This window comes from Pteropus alecto, unplaced genomic scaffold, assembly GCF_000325575.1.
Source record: "Pteropus alecto unplaced genomic scaffold, ASM32557v1 scaffold113, whole genome shotgun sequence".
NCBI lineage: Eukaryota > Metazoa > Chordata > Mammalia > Chiroptera > Pteropodidae > Pteropus > Pteropus alecto.
Window position 1 is genome coordinate 8,467,886 of NW_006433949.1, and position 14,047 is coordinate 8,481,932.

The 14,047-nt window shown below is 55.5% G+C and overlaps 1 protein-coding gene and 1 pseudogene across 1 annotated transcript in view; one reads left to right on the plus strand and one right to left on the minus strand.

Annotated features, from left to right (window-relative positions):
- Positions 1 to 14,047, plus strand: part of RSPH14 (radial spoke head 14 homolog) — a 79,265-nt gene that overhangs the window by 55,300 nt on the left and 9,918 nt on the right. The gene's annotated exons all lie outside the window — the stretch shown is intronic.
- Positions 278 to 394, minus strand: LOC112477240 (annotated as a pseudogene).

Sequence of the window (14,047 nt, forward strand, 5' to 3'; positions counted from 1 at the left end):
TGCGACTTCCTCGGGGCCACTTGGCTGGTGGCCTGCAGAGCTCAGCTTCCACCAGGCCCTCAGCCCTTTAGTACTCCAGTGCCAGCGACTGCAGCATAACCTGGTCACCTGCTCTGTTATTTACCCGACGTTTTCCTTTAATTTGACTTGCATTTTTTACTTAAACATGTACTTTATTTTTTAATTTTTATTTATTTATTTTTTAGGTGAGGCAACCCTTGGATGACCTCACAGATTGCAAGGACCTTGTCAGCTTACAATCCCTTTTTATTTTTTACACCTACAGCACCTGGTCTTCCTAGGTGGTCTCCCCTCCAAGTACTAACCAGGCCCGACCCTGCTTAGCTTCTGAGATCAGACGGGATCGGGCTTGTTCAGGGGCATGGCCGTAAGACTAAACATGTACTTTAAAACAAACTTCATACTCCTACTTTAAGTGGAAAGCCAGAGTCCTTCAGCATAGACAGAAGGAACCTAAAATCTCAGCTAGCATAAATGAACTGCTACGGCCGCTGGCCAGGGACCACCACCTGCAGAAGGAGCAGGCCTGTGAGGAGGCCGCTGGCTGTCCAAGGACCGGGATTAGCACCTGCCAGAGGGTGTGAGAGCCACAGTGGCGCCAAACTGGGATTTTCTCCTCCAAGGAAAGGATTGAGAGAGAAATAAAAAAGGATTACCTCCCTCCTGGGGAGGGTTGGTGTTGCTCACAGCAGTGGCCTCAAGTCACCTCATATGGTCTGGTGGCTGCCCGGCCCCTGGGGGTGCAGAAGGGTATACAGAGCTTGGGGACCCCTGGAGTGGAGGCAGTAGGGCTGGGATGGGGGCTTTTTGACTGTGGTGTCAGTGCCGCACTCCTTGTCCTCAGGCCAGAGGCCATCTCTCAGGAAAGTACCCCAAGCCTGACCCACTGTCACCCCTTCTCTGCTCAGTTCTACTGGCCTGCTCATTAGGGCACCCTCCGCCGCTTCTCCTGGCACTAACTTACCCAGTACGAGGTGCAGTGGGCACCTGCCCCTGGGCAGAGGCCACCCACTCTCAGATCTGATCAGGCAATCAATCGATCTACTACTGGGCCCTGTCTACTCATGACTCTGCCCTCTGGGAATTGAGCCCAGTGTGTGTAGGCTCTGCTCCAGGCTCTGCTCCAGGCTCGGGGGACAGGAAGTGGAACAAGCTTAGTCTGTGCATCAAGTAGCTTGCAGTCTGGTTGGGGAGATGGGTAAGCAAATAAATCAGTGCGGCCATTTCTGATAAAGAGCAGTGCTGTGGAGAAGGGAGTAGAGGCGTGTGGTGGGAATTGACTAGGTGGCTGGGTGGAAGGTCCAGGAAAATGACACTGGAGGAGATACAATGACAAGTGACCCAGGAGTGGGGAAGGAGGCCAGGGCGGGGCAGGGGCAGGGCAGGAAACAGGTGGGATGGGGATGCCTGAGGGGGTGCTGCCCTAAGGGCTCAGCTGGGCAGAGGAGGACCCTGCCTGGCCTAGGCCTAGCTCAAAGCAGGTCCACCCAGCAGTGGCCCTCCCATTACCCCCTGGGGAGCGGCTCAGTGATGGCTGCCCTGTCAGGGACCTTCCAGGGGCCAGAAGGCAGAAACCGCCTCCCTTGAGATGCCCCCTTCGCCCAAAGAAGTGCTGTTGGTGAAGGGGAGCACAATTTGTGCCCAGGACCCAGCTTGTATCTGCTGCCCTTCCTCAGGGCAAATGCGGGACACACGGTTCCTTGGAAAGGCCAGCAAAGTGAGGCCAGGGAGCAAGGCTGAACGTGCCCCATTTCCTGCACACTTTATAGCATGTGGGCCTGGCCAAGGTCACACGTGGCAGAATCCATCTTGGACTATCCCAAACACTCTGATGTTTTTTGATATGACACATATTTCTAGACTAAAAAGCCACATCTTCCTGAAGAGATAAGAACCCCTTCTTGCCTTAATACCAGAAACACTGGATGGGGAACAAGGACCGGCCACCTTCCTAGGAGATGCCCTTTGGGGAAAGCCGGCCTCCCACAATCCCACTTCTTCCTTCTCGAGAATCCCACAGAACACAATTCCCGGCCTCCCTGGCTGCACCTCCCACATCCCATGCCCGCAGCTCTGCCAGACCTACCCAGCTGAAGATGTCCCCTTTGAGGCAGGTGAGAGCCTCCTTCCTTGTGAGGACCCCTGGCTGCTTTGGCACCAGGCGGCCCCCTCAGAGCCTCAGGGGACTCATCTAGACTTGCCACCTGGCCCCGTGTAACCTTGAGCTGAGTGTCATGTGCAGCTGGCTGGGCAATGGGACTGGAATTCACCCCGGCAAGTTCAAAAACAGCAGGGATGCCCGGACTGGCCCTTGCTTAACTCCTCTGCAGGTGCCTGCCCTGACCACCCGTGCTGTGCCCTCCTGCTCGAGATCCACCTTACCCTCCCCTCTCTCTCCGTTGCCAGCTCTAATTCTCTCGAAGCCAGTCTCTGTAAAAGACATGCTGAACAGATGGACGAACACCAAAAAACATCGGTGCGCAGCTCCGAGGCTTCCCCGGCACTCCGTTTTGAGTGCGTTACCTCACATGACTCTGTGCAGACAGACGCCTGCGGCGGAGAGTCCCCCGTGGTCCACACGAGGCATCTCAGGCCCTGGCGGTCTCCACTGACCCGAGGACTGCTCTCAAGCCCTCGGCCCCCCGGGGACTCTCTGCTTGTGCCTACCCCTCACTCAAACACCCCAGAACATCCCATTCCCCCTCCCCAAGTTGTAGGCAAGCTTCCCTAGGACCCCAACCTCAGTGTGGTGCACTGTGCTTTTGTCACCCTGTCCCAGCTTCCAGTTCTTCTTTCCGTATCCCATTCTCAAGGAGTAGCAAGGGTCCTCCTGTGCTCTCCTCCTGCCCACCCCTCCTCTTTCCCCCCCCCCACCCTTGGCGGCTCTCCCTGCCCCTTCCCTTCCCTTCCCTTCCCAGACAGCACAAGCCCCAATCAACACATTATCCTGACCACTTCATATTCTGCTGAAAATGAGACAGGAGCCTGGGATGGGGTGCAGTATGGACTCTTCATCCCCTGTGCACCCAGGCTGAGGGCCCGGTCAGGCCTCGCTCTGAGGAAACCAGCATCTCCTGGTCCTCAGGCCTCCTCCCAGGTGCCCTCATGCAGGAAACCCCACACTTCCCTGCAAGTCGCTCCTCAGGTGTCCTGTCCGAAGGAAGGCTTTCAGACCAGCCCCTCCCCCAGCCCTTGTCCATTGTAGAGCATGCTTTATAATCTCTTCAAATAGATGACCGTCTCCCGCCATTCTTATGTTAAAAACAAAAAAACAAAACAAAACAACAACAACAAAAAAAACAATCCTGCAGATTCTACTGTGATTACAGATATATTTCTAAGACCCGATAATGAACAAAAGTTGCCATCAAAGTTGAATCTGCTGGCCGGTTGGCATACTGAAAAGTGAACTTTAAGCAGAGAGTCATAAGAAATGATAATATGTCCTTTAAATATTTTATTTCAACCTGAAACAGATAAACATACATGCATGTGCCAATTTTTGGAGCGGACCAAGGTCTTTTTTCCGAGGACGGGCTCATTTACTGGAGCTGCTGTCACTGTTCCTGCTTAAACCACAGCACACCAGGTGCGACGGCCAGTTGACATTCTCCACACGGTGTGAGATGGCAAAGTACCCTGGACTCAAATCTTAGACTGTCACAGCTCCCTATCCCCAATCTTACAGTGGTCTCACCCACACCAACCTAACCACAGCTTTACTATGGCTTTCCAGAACATTCACTGAATTTCCAAGGAAGCCCTTTCTACATTCACATGTCATCATTTTATATATTATTCAAGGACGTGATCAGAACAAGTGCAACTGACACACACAGGCTTGGGAAAAACACCACAGACCAAAGGGGTGCACACCAAAGTTCAAGTTCACGGCACAGATAGTCCACTGTTCTCAAATACTGGGCTGGAAGTGGTCGTGGCCAGTATTCTCTACTGAGAGAACAGGAAGTGTCAATTCATCCATCGAGCGTTGAGGACAGGGATAAAAGGGTTTCTGAGCACCAAAGTTTTTGTAAGGCTTGTAAATGACTTCGTATTTCATTTACCATGATAGCTTCTGCAAATACTGGCAAAAATGGTAGCACTGTGCATATGTGAAATGCTACTAACTTGGGGCCTGGGGACAGGTGACCCTGTGTGTGTGGGTTCTTTGCAGCCACTCCACAGCCATCAGGGCCTTGGTCCCTGGGTTAGCTTATCCAGGCCCCCTGACCTGCCTGACTGGCCCAGTACCAGCAGACCTACAGCAGGTCTCCCCTTAAAAGCAGCCCCCCTTTCTTTGCCCTCTCCTTGCTCCCTGCTTATTTTGGAGCTAGAGTCAGAGTGGATGGGAGAAGGAGCAGAGCTGCTGTGCAGTGTCCCAGCGAGGCAGCCCCTGAACCTCGGGGAACTACTAAAATGACCAGGGAGGCCTTTCCCTGTGCCCCTGTACTGTCCCGTGGCTCTGGATGCCCTCTGCCACGTGTCCACAGCCGCCAAGGCTGACCCGACGAGATGTGATAACTTTGCCTGAGGAACACTGACTCAGAAGGAAATCAGGCCAGAGATTTCTCTGGGCCAGGAGTGAATAAATAAATAAAAACAGAAAGGTTCCACGTACAAGGGGAAGGAGGCACTGCTGTGCAGGGAGGAGGTGTGGCCTTCACTAAGAGCCGAGTGGAGGGTTCCCTGCCTCAGGAGAGCCTGGCTCCCGTTTTCTATAATGAAGGTAACTGCTGACTATCAATCAGGCCCCTGGGCTGGGTGAGGACTCTGATTTAACCACTCTGAGTCTCTGCTGCCCTGTAATTTCCTGTCCCCTGACTGTGAGCGTGGCATTCCCTGATCCCATCCCCTCATCCTGGCTATTCTCTGGCTGGATCCGCTCTGGTGAGGGCTCTGTGGGACCAGATAAGTTTTCCAGAGCCCCTCCTGCCTCCCAGCGCTTCTTTCTTGTCTTTCCCACCTGGAAGGTGAGTACCACCTCCCATGGGGTCCCTTTTTCTTCCTTGCCCCTCCCCACAGTCTGCTTCCCACACCTCCTGAACTTACACAGGCTTGCAGGCTGTGGAATCTGAGTCTCCAGGCCAGTGTGGCTCAAAGAGAAATGCAGATGCCGGGCCATCCCCAGGTCTTATGAAGGGCCCAGAAATGTGCACAATGTCAGGCAACACAGGTCCTCCCAAGGTAGCGGCCTAGGGCCCCTGCACTGGAAGCTGCTCCAGGTCACTCTTAATAGCTGGCACTAGTCTCCCCACCTGTGATGAGCCACCCTTGGGAGTCTCCCAGCCTGCAGCAGCCTCTGACTCCGTCTTGATGAGGTTCTCGAGAAGTAGAGCCTGAGCCAGGGATTCTTGGGCACCTGACTGGTCAAGGAAGCAAGTTCAGGAGAGAGGGACATAGCAGGTAGGGCCAGAAAGGGAACCAGGCAAAAGTGTGGAGTGAGCTACCCTTTCGCCTTGGCCTGATCCCACAGGAGCTTTGGAGTGTGAATAAAATCCACACTTCGCCATTTTGAAGGAAAGGCAGGCCTCAGGCGTTTCTAGGAAAGGGCTCCAAGGGCTCAGGGCAGGGGTGCATCTGTAAGCGGGCAATATGGACTGTGGTGGGGGACAGGATGGAGGACTGTGCGGCAGCAGGAAAGGACACCTGGAGGTACCTCCATCATCTACTGCATGCCCAGCATGCCTTCCCTCTGTCCTCTCCTTTTTCCTTTCGAACAGAGCCCAGTGCCTCAGGTCAGGGCTGCGCCCCCAATCTGGACTGCCACAGGGTCTCACAGGCCTCCTTGCTCCCTCCCAGGCCCTGCACTCTGTGCTCCCTGCAGGGGAACCTTGTAAAAATATAAGGCAGAGAGTCCTTCTTGTGCTCGAAACCTCCCCACAGCTTCACCATCCCAGCTCGGAGCCACAGTTCAAATCCTTCCAGAGCCCAGGGCTCTGTGACCGGCCCCTGTCTCTCTGAACTCCACTGCCACCCCACCTCACCCCCGCCACGTTCTCTCTACTCTCCACTCCCGCAGCGCTGGCATTCTCTGGCTGTCCCTTGAGCACATGCAAGGTCTCAACTCAGGGCTTTCGCACGGGCTGTTCCCCACCCTGCCCCAGCCACGCAGAATACTTTGTCCAGAGAGCCATTATCCTTCCCTCCAATGGCTCGCAGAGACCCTCCGGGGGTCGCCTCCCTGCCCCTCTGATTTATGACTCCTGAAATGTCTTACCTCCAGCACTGCTGCTTTCTAACAGGCTGCATAACTCGCTTATCGTTGACTGCCCCCCATCGTGCTCATACAATGCCAGATCCGCAGGGCAGGGACTGTCGTTCTGTTTGTCACTGATGTGTCCCATGGGCCCAGAAGTACCTGGCAGGAAGCAGGTGCTAATAAATCTACCCTAGCCCTTTGTACTGAGGGAGGGGCGAACTCGGTGCAGGGAGGGGACAGCTGGGGACTTCTGGGAAATCTTCTAGAAAGGCCCTTGGCCTTCTCCCAGATGGACATGGTGGATATGTGGCTGCCTCCGACCTGGCCTGGGCTGACCTTGATACTGCCCTGCCTGTGAGCCCCCAACCCAGTGTGTCCCTTCATCCGTTAGGGTTGGGATTCTGTTGCTGCCACTGAAAGCATGCCCCTACCCCCACTCCGAGGCCTGTTTACAAGCCCTACCGTGGCCATGGGGCTTCCTGGAGGAGGCGAGGGGGGGAGGTTGGGGGCACCACGGTGGCCCTGGAAGTGCTCCTGTGCCCTCCTCCCTGCTACAGGGCAGGGCAGGGCTAGGGATGTGCGTGTGTGCGTGTGTGCTGTTATCATAGAGGAAATCAATGCCTGGCACTGGCCCAGTGTTTAAGGGAAATGAATAGATTTTGGCTGAGGACAAAGAGTTTGATTAATCAGAAATTGGATAATGGAGGCAACACTCTAATTATTTTTTTCCCCAGCATTTTATTGAGAAATATGTTTGCACAGCATATCAGAGGTAACGGAGCGGGTGAGGGGGGCGACCATGCTGGAGGAAAGCCCAGCTTGGGGACAGGGCTACTGAATCCATGTGTGCCGATGGCAGCTGGCTGGCAGAATGGCCGGGGTCCTGGTGGTCACTCCATGGGGCCACAGGAAGCAAGAGGGGACAGGTGGGGCATCTGGGGTCACAGAGGACATGCAGGGGTGGGCGGGGAGGCACACAGGCCAGGTCCTCAGTCAGCATGGAGGTGGTGGCCTCAGAGAAAGGACCCTCACATGGAGACTGCTCCTCCCCTGGCCTGGCTACCTCCATGCCACTCTGCCCTGCCCACAGCCTCCCTGGTCACTCTCCTTATCCTCTGGTGCTGTCCCCAATCCTACAACACTCAAAGCCAGAACCACGCGGTTTAGTATGTTTCTGTGGTCACTTGGTCTCCTAATTCTAGGCAGGCTTCTCTGTGCCAGAGCGGAGCTCATTCATTCATTGAGGGTACAGAGAGAGGCTGCCACAAGAAGTGACATTTAACAATGACCCGAGTCGCCCGTTAGACCCAGGATGTCACTGGGGAAGCAGTGAAGAGGGAGGCAAGTCCTCATCTAATCCGAGTATCAGGGTTAACGTCTGGAAAAGGGGGGCATGTAAAGAGACGACGGATGAGCCGAAGCTGCTAGGGAAGAGTGAGGGCGTGGTGGGTGGGTCGGCCAGTCCCTGGCAAGCACATCTAAATCTTGCCTCCTGCACCTACTGCAGACATCACTCATCAACCATGACCACTTTCCTTCTGAGCTACAAAACAGCCTCAGAACGCTTCTCAACACTGTGCTGTAGGCGGCCACTGCAGAGTTGGTATAAGAAATGAAAACCACCTGCACCCTTGACCCAGCCCAATTTAAGGGGAGGAATCCGAGGTCCAGAGACTGAAGATAGGTCACCGGCATCAGCACCATAGGCAGGGCTTGGACTAGAACCCAGGTCTCCAAAATTCCCATCCAGTGCTCTTCCCCTGGCATCGAACTGCCCTGCTGAGCTAACCGTGGGCACAGGGGCTACCTGGAAAGGCCGCCCTGCCACGTCCAGTGCTCTTCCCCTGGCATTGAACTGCCCTGCTCCAGGGCACAGGGGCTACCTGGAAAGGCCGCCCTGCCATCACGTGGTCACTGTGGGCACCGTGTTCCTTTCCTACCACCGAATCTTGTCTCGCCTTCTTAGGATGGTTTCTCGTGGACATGCCTCTATATATCATGACTATGTGGATCCCCTGAGTTGGACCAAGGCCTCAGGCCTCACCAAGTCACTGAGGGGCCAAGTGTCAGCCTGAGGCATTCAACTCTGGGTGGTGGGGACCTGGGCCTATAGAGGCATTGTGCGAAGCTGGGCAGCCCACTTGTGTCTGGCTTGAAAGTGAACCACAGTCAGGCCTGGTGTCCACTGTGGGTGGTTTGTGTTCATTGGTCAAACTTAAGGCCCAAGACACATCTCTTGGGACCCAAAGGCACAGCCTTTCGGGAGCAGCGGGTTGAGCTGGAGCAGCAGTTCTCCAATGTGAGGGCTATGGCTACCAGGAAGCCCAGGCGGCCACATGAAAGTGGCTTAACAGGCATGTTAGGCCTGTCTACTTGCCAATATTCATCCCTCCTTCAACAGCCATTTCCTGAGTTCCTGATGTGGGCTGGGCTGGGCTCTGGGGACCAGATTCTCTGCAGTGAACAACAGACAAAGGTTTTGACCTCACAGAGCTTATGTTCAAATCCACGAGAGAGAGATGGTCAATTCAAATAGTTAAGACAGGTAGTAGGTTATACTGTGATGACTGCTAAGGGGAAAAAGAGGCAGGAAGGAGTGTAGGATGTGTGTTCGGGGACATGGTGCCGTTCTACATAGAGGGTCTGGAGACTCTTCTCCTGGACACTCGAGGATGTGTGTGAACCCTGTCTGAAGAACCACTGGTGAGAACCAGGCAAGCCCCTCCCGTGAAAAGGAGGAGGGCTTACTGCAGCCCACCAGCCCTGCCAAAACAGAGGCCAGGCCCTAAGAGCTGGCACCAGCCATCATGCTGGCCTCTGGGACAGCAGGCCCAGAAGCCCTCCCGGGCCACCCTTCCTGGTGAGCACCAGGCCAGTGGAGGCAGGCCATCTGCAGGAAGGTGGGCCACCCTAGGCTGCTGGAAAGCAAGCTCTTAGGATTCTGGACACCCTCCCTAGGGCCCAGTCAGTAACCTACTTGGGAAAGCCACCATCTCCCCAGGTCTGTCTCAATTGTGAGGAGAAAAGTGAGGTAAAAATAGGCCCTTTCTTGGTAGAGCTGGTTGTGGGAGGATAAAGTGTGCTTCTGCCCCCAGGCCCCAGGCACTTGCCCACTATAATCCAGAGCAGATTCTGCTGCTGTCCTTGTGATCACCTAGATCTGGGCTCTGGGGAAAATGTACACATCGAGTCTACTCTCCACTCCAGCACCATGACCTTGACCTCCGTGACTCACAGAGGCAGGCCTCGCTGAGGGGGTCAGCCCCCCACCCCACCCAGGGAACCCTGTCGGGACAGCTCTCTATCCTAGGGTTGGGGATGGGGCTGGTCAGTTGGGCAGGATTTCTTCCTGAAAGGTCTGCTCTGACCACTGCCCACACAGCCAGAACAAGCCCTCAGGGACAGACGTGTTTCTGGTTAGAGGCTGCTCGAAGGAACGCTGGGCCTGACACTGTAATGCCCCTCCCCACACCGTGGTTTTTAACAGTCTCACTTCTTAGCACTTTTTGATGGATTCTCCAGGGACGTCTCTAAAAGAGAGTTATACCTTAATTTAGAAGCAAATAACTCAAAACTCTGTGATGTAGCAGGTTCTTTTGGAAAAGAGATGAACTCGAGGAAGCCATTACCGTGTGAAGCTGCCCGCTGCACTTGCCCAGGTCCTGACAACAGGACTAGATGGCCTTCAACCCTCAAGCTGAGCCTCTTTCCCAAGGCCACTGGGGGTCAAGAGAAGAGGAGGCCAGCTCAAGGCTTGAAGGTCGGCTCTGAATGACTCCAGTGGCTCTAAGCACCAAACACAGCCTACCTGCCTAAGGGAGCCAAGTGAAAGGGAGAGGGGGTGGTGGGCTGGTGGCACTGTCCTTGCAGCCACCGCCATCCAGCTTCATGGGAATGCACACAGGCGGTCACACGGGGCCTTGCACCTGGTATAATGCTCTGCTGTCACTGTCTTGAAATGCTTCATCACTTTTAAGAAGGGCCTCACAAATTATGTAGCTCGTCCTGCCCTCATTACTTGTCCCCACGAACCGCATTCCCACCGCACCGTCTGGGAATACCCTCCGTGTGGCCATCTCGATTGTACTCCCGCCTCACTTGCTCGCTGGTCAGTCCTCCTCTTCTGGATGACCTTCTCCGCTCATGCTCTGAAAGGTGGAGGCCCTGAGGCCTGGCGCAGCCTCCTCTGGTCCCACCGACCCTCGATCCCCAAGTGACCTCGGCCGGTCTCTGGCTTCCCACACGCCAAGGACTCCAGGTTTCTGTCTCCAGCCTGGCTCTCCTCTTTGACCATCACACGCACCCATGTCTGCCAGGGTCTAACCCAACTCCCAGCTCCTCGCCTCTGAGGAATGAGTCCACATTTTCCTTCTCAGTCAGTGCCAACTCCGACCTTCCAGAGCTGTCCTTGCCTCTTCTCCAGCAGCAGGTCCTCTTTAAAATAACCCCCATCCAACCACTTCTCACTACCTCTATTGCTCCCACCCCTTTGGGTCAGCACCCTCCTCAATTCACATACCCCAATAGCTTCTAATGGCCTTTCGGTCTGGCTCCCCCACCCCCACCCTGTTCCCAACAGCCAAATAAGTCTTTAAAAAGTGTAATTAGCTCAAATTTCTCCTCTTTTCCAAACCTGCCCAGGGCTTCATGCTTTACTGGGGCCTGCGGTGTCCTACCCGACCTGCTCAGCCCTCTACTGGGCTCCAGCCACCTGACCTTCTGGTGGGGCCTCCAGCAGCTGAACTGCGTCAGCTTCAGTGCCTTTACTTCTGCCATCTCCTCTCCTGGTGCTCCTTTTGTCAGTCACAGGACTTGCCCATTGCTTTTCTATGGCACTGTGTCAACGGTCCCTCCACCAGCGATGTCTATCCTCCTTCTGCTTTAGGTCTCTTCCCGGAACCTATCCTACCTGGTGTTCAGTTACACAAGTGTCGTGTCGGCCTCCCCCCATCTAATGCAAGTGTCACGAGAGTGGACGCTGTGTCTGTCCTGCTCCCTGCCGTATCCCTGTGCCTGGCACAGCGCCTAGCACTCAGCAGGTGCTGGTAAATATTAGCTGAAGGAACGACTGAATGAACAAAGTGTGTAAGGTTCCGTTTCCCTGGGCTCCGTACGGAGGGCTGACGTCTCCTGCTATGTGCTCCAGTGAATTAGTCTGTCAGTTCATTCCTGTGAAGTGCCTTCCCTGCCAGCATGGACATGTGGAAGGGCCAAATTCGAGGGGAGGACCTGTGTGGGGACTTTTGGCTCTGTTTATGCATGAGGACAAAGTGGCTCCGAGAGGATAGGTCTGGGCCAGGGGGCAGCGTGGCCGGCCCTGACCCAAGTCTTCTGACAGCTCACCTGGAGCCTGCCCTCTCCTCTCCCCGCCCTGTGGGGAGCCTGGGCCCTCCTCCCATGCCCTCCCCAGTCTGCAAAAGCTGTGTCGGGCCACCACTCTGAGCTCCTGCCCGGGGCTGATAGGGCGTCTGCCCCAATGCCTGTTTCCCTTCACCCTCTTTCCTGCCAACCATGGCACTTGCAGGCCTTCCTCTGGGGGCCCAGTCATCCCAGGTCTCCTTCCTGGGGGCTGCAGGAGGGAAGTGTGCTAATCTGCCTCCCTCAGAGTTCCTATGAGCCCCACCATGGTCAGCAGCTGTGAGAATGCCCTACAGCTACATAGAGTTTTAGGTCTTCTGAGGGACAGCACGGGGCAGTACAGGGCTGCCTCATCCTCATGTCCATGGGAGGAAGGCACAGCACACTGTCATCGCATGTATATTTGAGATAACCACGTGGCTTGGATGAGGCCACTGAGGCCACGCCCTGTATCTGAGGCCAGCCTTCCCTGCCATTCGGCACTCCATCTCACCGCCCTCTCTGCAGGGGCCCTGAGCAGCCTTGCCAAGTTCACCTGGTTACCCAGTGTTCCTGAAATCACCCTAGAAGCACTTGAGACCCAGACCAAGGCACTTTTCCCTCTGGGACTCCAGGAAACAGAAGAGCTGAGAAGCTGAGGCAGAGGGAGGAATTTAGTCTCTGTGTCCCAAATCTAAAGTCTCATGGCAGGCCCCGGGAATGGAGTGGGCAAGAGGCACAAAGTGAAGCACCCCCTACGAGGGTAGGCAGGCTGCCTGCCCTTGCGGCAGCAACCTGGGCCTCACCCAAAAGCTGAAAGTGGGTGTGTTTAGGGGTGGGACCAGGAGGGGCAAGAAACACAGATGAGTAACAACAGCTCCTTCAGAGGGAGAGCAAAACATCCCTGGGAGCGAGCAAGAGCCAGCGAGCAAGCAGATCTAGGACAGAAAGTGACATGGCTTTCCAAAACAGAGGGGCTTTATCTTGTTCACCTCCTATCTCAGAAAACCAACGTCTGTTAGAGGAACATACTAGAAGAGTTGTAAACCGAATACCAGTGTCTTGTTGTCCCCAGCACCCGAGGAATGCTGAAGGCACATCACTTCATCCAAGCATGAGTGTGGCCAGGCCCTCCCTCACCATCAGCTCCTGCATGGAGCCTCCCAGGCCTCCACGGTTACTGCACCCTGACATCCATGCCCCAAAGGGACAGTCAGCAGCTAAACATCATCTGTGTGGTTGGTTATCCAGTCCCCTGGCCTTGCCCAAAGGACGACGTGCCTGGAAGGGCAATCCTAAGCTGCAAGGAGCCCTCAGAGGCCTTTCAAGCTCTTCCCCAGGCCTATCTCAGCTTCTGGGTCACACAACTGCTCCCTTTTACAGATGAGGGGACTGTGGCCTCCAATGAATCAGCCACACCTAACAAGCAATCAGGTGGTTCTGTTTCTCACAACTCCCTCAGCCTCCATGCAGCCCCCACCCACCTTTCTTGCCACACCTCCTTATGCTTTCCCAAACACACCCTGTGCTTTTGCTAGACCCTACTGTCGAGTGCCCTCTCTGTGCCTTGGTTCATTTTCTCTCCTCTGCTCGCAATGCCTACCCCGACTGTGCCTGTGTCCTTCAAGCTCCAGTTCAAATATCACTTTGCTCACAGGCCCAACTGACCCCAGCCCGGGACACCTCTCTGAGGTCCCTCCCAAGACCCAGCACCCACACTCAGAGTTGGGTTATCTGAGCAGAGGCATTGCTCCCCTGTGGGGCGGTGAGTCAGTCACTGGAGGGCAGACCCAGTCCACTCCCACCCCAGCACCAGGCCCTGGGGGAGCAAACCCTCAGTAAATATTTGCTTAATCGAATCTGGCCAAGGAGCCACTTCTAGACAGAGCCAAGGCAGCGGGACTGGGTCCCCAGGGCAGGGAAATCACTTGGGCAGAAAAAAGCCAGTCAAGGGCTGGGCTGCCTCCCTATGCCCATCAGACTTCGCCTAGCAGGCGGGTCCCTCCATTCGGAGACACGGACTCCAAGGCACCCCGGTCTCGCACTGCCTTCCCATCCTTGTAACAGAGAACCCCACTTCTCTGCCTAGGTGGATACCTGCCATCATCACCCAGAGAGGCTCAGCACCGCCCTGAAAGCACAGCCCCCTCGGATCTCCCACAGGATCCCGAGCCCCGGCCCCGAGGCCCTCACACCCCTCCCCCCATACACCCCCACCGCCTTTTAAGGTAAAAAATATTGAGCCAGGAACATATCACAATCGCAGTGGGTCGATATTCATCTCTTGCTCTAAATGCCTCCGAGGAACCTGCTCGCTGCAAGAGCGATGACCGAAAACTGCGAGCCGTCTGTCCTCGGGCCCAGGCCTCCGGGGCCCTCTCCTCCGTTTCAGCCAAGGCCACGCGTCGGCGCTCCCGCCGCCCCGGTCGCCTCCTCCCCGCTTTCCCGGGAGAGAGACCCCGCCTCAGCGCTGATCTAGCAGGTCGC